Source organism: Eurosta solidaginis, chromosome X (genome assembly GCF_040869045.1).
Source record: "Eurosta solidaginis isolate ZX-2024a chromosome X, ASM4086904v1, whole genome shotgun sequence".
Taxonomy (NCBI): domain Eukaryota; kingdom Metazoa; phylum Arthropoda; class Insecta; order Diptera; family Tephritidae; genus Eurosta; species Eurosta solidaginis.
The window spans coordinates 127,046,386-127,053,073 of NC_090324.1; the positions used below are offsets into that span (position 1 = coordinate 127,046,386).

The window sequence follows — 6,688 nt, forward strand, 5'->3', positions numbered from 1 at the left end:
TCCATGCTGATTAGGTGAAATCAAGGTCTTTACTGCGAATCATATTTTATCCTTAACTACAATTTCAAACAATTTCGAGACAGTGGAAAGTTTAGAAATAGGACGGTAGTTGGCAACATTGCTTTTATTACCACTCTTGAATATCGGGGTAATAGACGTTACCTTCCAAGCGTTTATGAAGTCTCCATTCCTGAGAGATTTATTAAAAATTAATAAGATTGGATACGCAACTGCTGCAATATTTTTAAACAAAAAAGAACTGAACCCATCTACATCCATTTGCGCTGACGACTTGGTCACCGAGATGCCACAAATGACATCTACAAGAGTCAGGGACAATTGACCAAAATTAATAGGGGTGTAATTTTCCGTATCTAGTTCCTCGTTGAGAAACGTCCCAGTCTCAAAATTTGCCCCGAAAAAATTAGCAAAGAGGTTGACAGCTTCGCCGAGGGAATACGCAGAGTTTCCATTATAAGAAACTTGAGATGGGATACTTGCACACGACTTTTTAGCCTTAACGTAACGCCAAAAGGATTTAGGGTTTAACTTAATATCACTTTCAAATTTAGCAACATACTCTTTATGAAGTTTCTTACTCAAAGATTTAAACTTACTTGAGTATAATAAATATTTATCCTTATGAAGACGCATTTTCGATAATTTATAACTTTTAAAAACTTATTACTTAAATTTTAAAGTCTTTTCAACTTTTTTGTATACCAAGGTATTTTGTAACATTTCCTTTTCACTCGAGGAATTAAAGTGGAGCAAATTTCATTGAATTTAACTTTGAAAAGATCAAAGCATTCATTTACACTTTTCCCAGAAAATATAGTATCGCAATCATGCAAATTGATTCTATCGCTAATGGTATTAAAGTTGCAATTTTTGAAACAGTAATTATCCGGTAGCAAATCTAAGTGGACATTTATAAATTCGTAAAACTTCAGTTGCAGGACAAGAGGAACATGATGCAAGCCGGGGCATGACAGAGGGTCGAGACATTCTTCCAAAGAAAAACTCATATCTTCACTTAAAAAAATTAGATCTAATGTTTTAAACAGTTTATTTAAAATTGCATTAATTTGGGAAAGATTGACGCTTAATAAGTTGCCAACAACATACTTTTCGGAAAAGCTAGTTACGTTGTTGGGGTACAAAGTTAAACTCTCACCCACTGGCGCCCAGCTCATATCTCCTATATTGAAGTCACCTAAAATACAAAAATTACACTCTGATTTCGTAGAAACTAAGTCTATAAGATTATCAGTATGTGCTTTATACAAACTGTCAATACTACCAAGCGGAATGTAAGATACACATATAAAGAGTGTCGACGACTCATTGACACATACACACAGTTGATCCAACCGCGTGTCCTCATTCTGCAGCGAAATATATGATGAGTGATATTTACGCCGAACAGCAATTAAAGTACCACCTCCTCGGGACAGGCCAGTTTTTAACGTATCTTGACGTTTCTATATACGTTGTACATTTCGGGATCAAAATATTCGTTGTTATAGAAATTTTCATTTAGCCAGGTTTCCACGAAAACGTAAACATCATAACCCAAAAGTGAACTAAATTCATATACTTCTTTAGACTTAGTTCTAAGCCCAGAAGCATTTTCATAATATATACTAAACGGTAAAAAGTTCGGTTTGACATTCAGGGATGCTGCTACACCACTTCTTAAGTTGCACCGCCCCTGGGAAAAAACGGAACGGCCGTAGAATTACATTAACAGGCCAGATGTTCGCATCAATAACTTTATTGTAATAATATTCCGATACGCCTAGTTTAAAACTGACTCGTCTTAGTTCGGACAGATTGGTACCACTTTTTACGAGCTTGTCGCATTTCAAATAAGTTTTACCAATGCCATAATGTTTCGTGGCATAGCTTAAAATATCATCTTCGGTCACTTTGTGCAAGAACGATGAGACGTGCAGCCACTTCATACTCGAAGCTACACACAGTTCCGAGTTGGTATTTACGCCAAGAACCAGTGGCTTACTTAGATTCTTATTGGCACTCCTCCCTACCGGTAATGGTCCAGGAACATTATCATTATTCTGCATGTTACTCACAGTATGAGCATCCCGCAGTCCAACATTTGCAGTTGATGGGTCATTATTTTGGGCTACCACCGTAGCGAAACTCATTGGCAACGAAGTATTAGTACCAGTGGCACAAGTAGTAGAAGAGGTAGTAGTATAGATAGACACAGAGGCAGTAGAAAGTGGCACCGAAGCAGCAGAAGCATTCGTTAATACTGGTTTAGTTTTATTTTTCTTACTACCCTTCACAGTCGGACTAGAGTTAGTACAGTTCACACCAAGTTTATTATCTGCACCCTTTGAAATATACGGCTGGGTATTATTATTCGGCAAATGTATGTCTCTGAAATTTTATGTTTAGTCGCATTACCTTTTAGCAAAGACTCAGTGAGAGAGTTATTTGTGAATACGGTCATGCTATTCATAGACGTATCAACAGTATTTGATTTTGGTACGCCAGCAACATCACCGGCAGCAGCAGCGACAGCATCCCGCATAACCAAAGAGCAAGCAGGAACATTAACATTATCAGACAACCCTTTTTGTTTGTTTACATTAAGAGCATTGTCCGAAACCAGCTTAAGCAAATCGACTACAGCCGTTCTCAAATCTACTATTTCCGACTTAAGAGAAGTTATAACAGCATCTCTGTCTTGTAGGTTTGTAGACAATAATTTAAATTCGGCACATAAAGCATCAAACTTTCGTGATAACTTTTTGTTGTCACCAAGAAAGAAGCGTAAAGAGGAATGCATATTAGCATCTTTTGCATGCAAACCATCGAGTTCATTGTCCACAGTGGGGTTCACATTATTTATTTATTTCTACGCTTTTCTATTCTAGAATTTACTAGTTAGTTATCAGCTACGTTCATAGCTTCTCAGTCTACGTTTATAGCTTCTCAAACTACGTTTATAGCTTCTCATATGCGCGTATATACGTGAGTAAATTATTGCCTTCTTCTGTGGGCATCTCAGATAAGATATATGCATGTGTATGTGCGTCTCTTCTCCGCTGCTCGTATGGACATATTGGTAGACATAATGATTGATTTAATGATGTGCATACAAGTCACTGCTTAGCATCGCTTAGAGATGACAGTACCCCTTAGTGTTGCTAATATTCGCAACAATATATTAAATACTTCAATGTGGTTATCATCAGAATTTAAATTTTGGAATATAGACTCTATATTAAAAAAAAATTGTTTAAAAATAATAAATAATGATATTAACAATTTAAATTTTAAGGAAATTTTCATGTATTCATATAAGGAAATATTCATGAAATATTGAAACGCAAAATTTAATTTTTAATGCTCCAATTGGAAATTTATATAATTACTATTATACTATATCAGAATCAATAGAAATTTATAAGATTTGTTAAATTATCAATTTAGTACTAACGAAGAAGAAATTGTAATAATTTTAAGAAATCTTTATAATATTATAGATAAAAATATTCCAAAGAAAAATACCATATTACACCACCTAATGCAGGAAAAATTTCATTTTTGATACATTTATACAATATTGTTTAAACTTTGGTCAAGTAGGTAATTTTAATAGATACTGTTCATTTCCTCTTATGGAATGTGTAAATAAAAGAATAATTTTATGGAATAAACCACTATTAGAACCTTCAGCAACAGAATCTTTAAAAATGTTATTTGGTGGAGATACAGTTGCTGCAAAAGTAAAATATGCAAATGATGCTGTAATAATGAGAACTCCAATAATTGTATTATCAAATAATGATGTTTTTCCAAATGATTATGCATTTAGATCTAGAATGTATACTTATAAATGGAGATCACACAAAAAACTGAAATGTTATAAAAAAAGCCACGTCCAATGTCAAGTTATTATTTATTGAATAAATATAAAATTATAAATTGATTTTTTCACACAACAATATATACTACATACGTAAGCAATTGGTGAAATTTGAAGCTTATAGCTGTTAAAATGGGGTAGAAATTGCGAAAAGTTTCTTATCCGAACAATCAGTTGTATGAGATATATACTATATATACCACCGATCTCTATGATTTGCTATATACTTAAGTATCTGGTGAAATTTGTAGCTTCTAGCTGTTAAAATGGGGCTGAAGTTGCGAAAATATGTATATATCAAAGTTCCGAGTAATTTGAATGCTGAATAAAGCGCCAAATACACGACACGAACATTTCCGCGAACATTCCCGTTATGTCATGTTTCTGCGACCTTTTCTGTCGTGTATGGTGGTGTTTGCCAGTTCGCGCAAATGTTCGCCAAAAATCAAAATATTTTAATTTTTGGCGAACATTTGCGCGAACTGTTCGTGCGTGTACGGCGAAATAGCTCATAATCGTAGTAATTTCTGAACGGAACAGACGTACGCGGAAAAGTAAAATGGACAATAAAAAATTTCTGAGTGAATTTATTGAAATGTATAAATCTTTGCCATCATTGTGGCAAGTAAAAAGCAAAGATTATTGTAATAGAATTAAAAAGAATAATGATTATGCGACTTTAATCGAAAAATTAAAAGAAGTAGATCCTGATGCCACAAAGGATACAGTTATAAAAAAATAAGTAGTTTTCGGGCGCAATACCGGCGTGAATAAAAAAAAAAGAGAGATAGTTTGAAGTCTGGTGCTGGTGCTGAGGATGAATATGTTCCTACTCTTTGGTGCTATGATTTGCTATGCTTTTTGAAAGATCAAGAAGAACCTTTGGCAGGCGTTACCACAATGCAGGATGAAAATACAAACACATTTGAGGTAAGAAAAAAGTCAAAATTTTATTGTTTCTTTTTTTTTGTGAACACAAACATTCATTTTGTTTTTATTCCGTAAATGATTCACTTTCTTATTTTTAATATATTGTTCTCCCACGGAACTGCTCCCACTGTATTAAAATAATTACAATATTTTTCTCGAGTAGTTTTTGCTAAATTGGATGCATTCTTTGCACTTGAAGCTTGAAGAGCTGTAAGTCCATGGCCATTATGCCAATCGGCGTATTCTTTCGCTCCGGGATCTGTTTCTTCAACATCGAATATACCTTCAAAATACGTCTCCTCATTTTGCCTCCGTAAAAAGTTATGCAAGTAGCAACAGGTTAACACAATTTTCGTGACTTTTTCTGGTGATAAATTAATAGTTTGTAGGAGAATTCTAAATCTTGATGCTAAAATGCCAAAACAGTTTTCAACAATTCTTCTCGCCCGAGAAAGCCTGTAGTTAAAAATTATTTCTTCTTCCTTGAGTGTGTTGCGGCTAAATGGCTTCATGATATTTTCTAACAGGGGAAAAGCATCGTCAGCTATGAATACAAATGGTAGTTTTTCTTCGCAGTTTGGAAGCGGCTGAGGGTCAGGAATTTTCAATGTTTTATTTTTTAGAGATGAAAAAAATTTTGTTTCGCTAAAAAGACCGGCATCAGACGCTCTTCCATTTGTGCCAACATCCACCATCAAAAATTCGTAATTAGCATTAACCGCTGCCATTAAAATGATGGAAAATTTTTGTTTTATAATTATAATAAAAAGATCCAGATCCAGGTGGCTTTGTTATATTGCCGTGTTTTCCATCAATTGCGCCTATACAATTTGGGAAGTTCCAGCGTGCATCAAAATTTTTCGCTTCTACCTTCCAATCTTTTTCTGTTTGTGGAAGCTGAAAAGTAATGAAAAACTTATAAATCTTTCTTTTTAGGAATTCACTGTTCGACCAAGCAAAAGACAAGTTTCTGAAGAAGATACACTTAATAAAATTGCATGCGAAAGACTTGCCAACAGCCGCGAACCCACAGAAGGTGACTCCTTGGCTCAATCGTGGGCTTCGCAATATAGTGAAATGGAGGCCTCCCAGAAAACGATTGCGCGAAAAATCATATCAAATGTTTTATTTCAAGGTTGCTTGGGAGCATTGGAATTTAGACACGCGATTCAAATCCAAAATGTTTTTAACCCAAGTCAAATATTAACACCAAATATCATTCCGCAATACCCAATGCGCTCTACGCAACTTAACTACGCGGTGCCCCATCACATGCAGAATTATACAATAAGAGTTCCGACTCCTTTAAGTAGCGGCTCGTCCATAAACAGTAGTAGAATGTCACCTCAAGTCACACAAAACTTACGAATCGTTGAAGATACATCATCCATTAATTCGAGCTCGGTAGAAAACTTACAAAATTTCTTTGCATCGTTTGAAACGGACGAATAATTTATTTTTATTTTTACTTCAAAAAACCAATAATTTTCAGACACACACATGAAACTTTTCTTGTTTAGTCGAAAACAAATAATTTAATCAATAAATAATTACCTTAATAAAATCTTTCAATTGACTTATTATGGCATCACAAGTAACTGTAACTATTTTCCCAATCGTTTGGGGCGCAATTGCTGTCAAAAATTTTAAGTCTTCAAAGCTATTGCCACTAGCTAGAAAGCGCAAAGTTAAAGCAAGGCGGTGATGAGGGGGAATCGCTTCTCTCATTATTGTATCCCGTTTCGTTATGAGTGGCAAAATTGTTTGTAAAAGTTGGTCAAATATTGCCTTGCTCATACGAACGTAATTTTCAAAATCATTTTGTGACGTGAATTCCAGTTCTTTAATAAGCTC

General features: G+C 34.6%; 1 pseudogene; it reads right to left on the bottom strand.

The window, feature by feature from the left end:
- Positions 1-4,914: 4,914 nt before the first annotated feature.
- LOC137234523 (uncharacterized) lies at positions 4,915-5,689 on the bottom strand (annotated as a pseudogene).
- Positions 5,690-6,688: the final 999 nt, after the last annotated feature.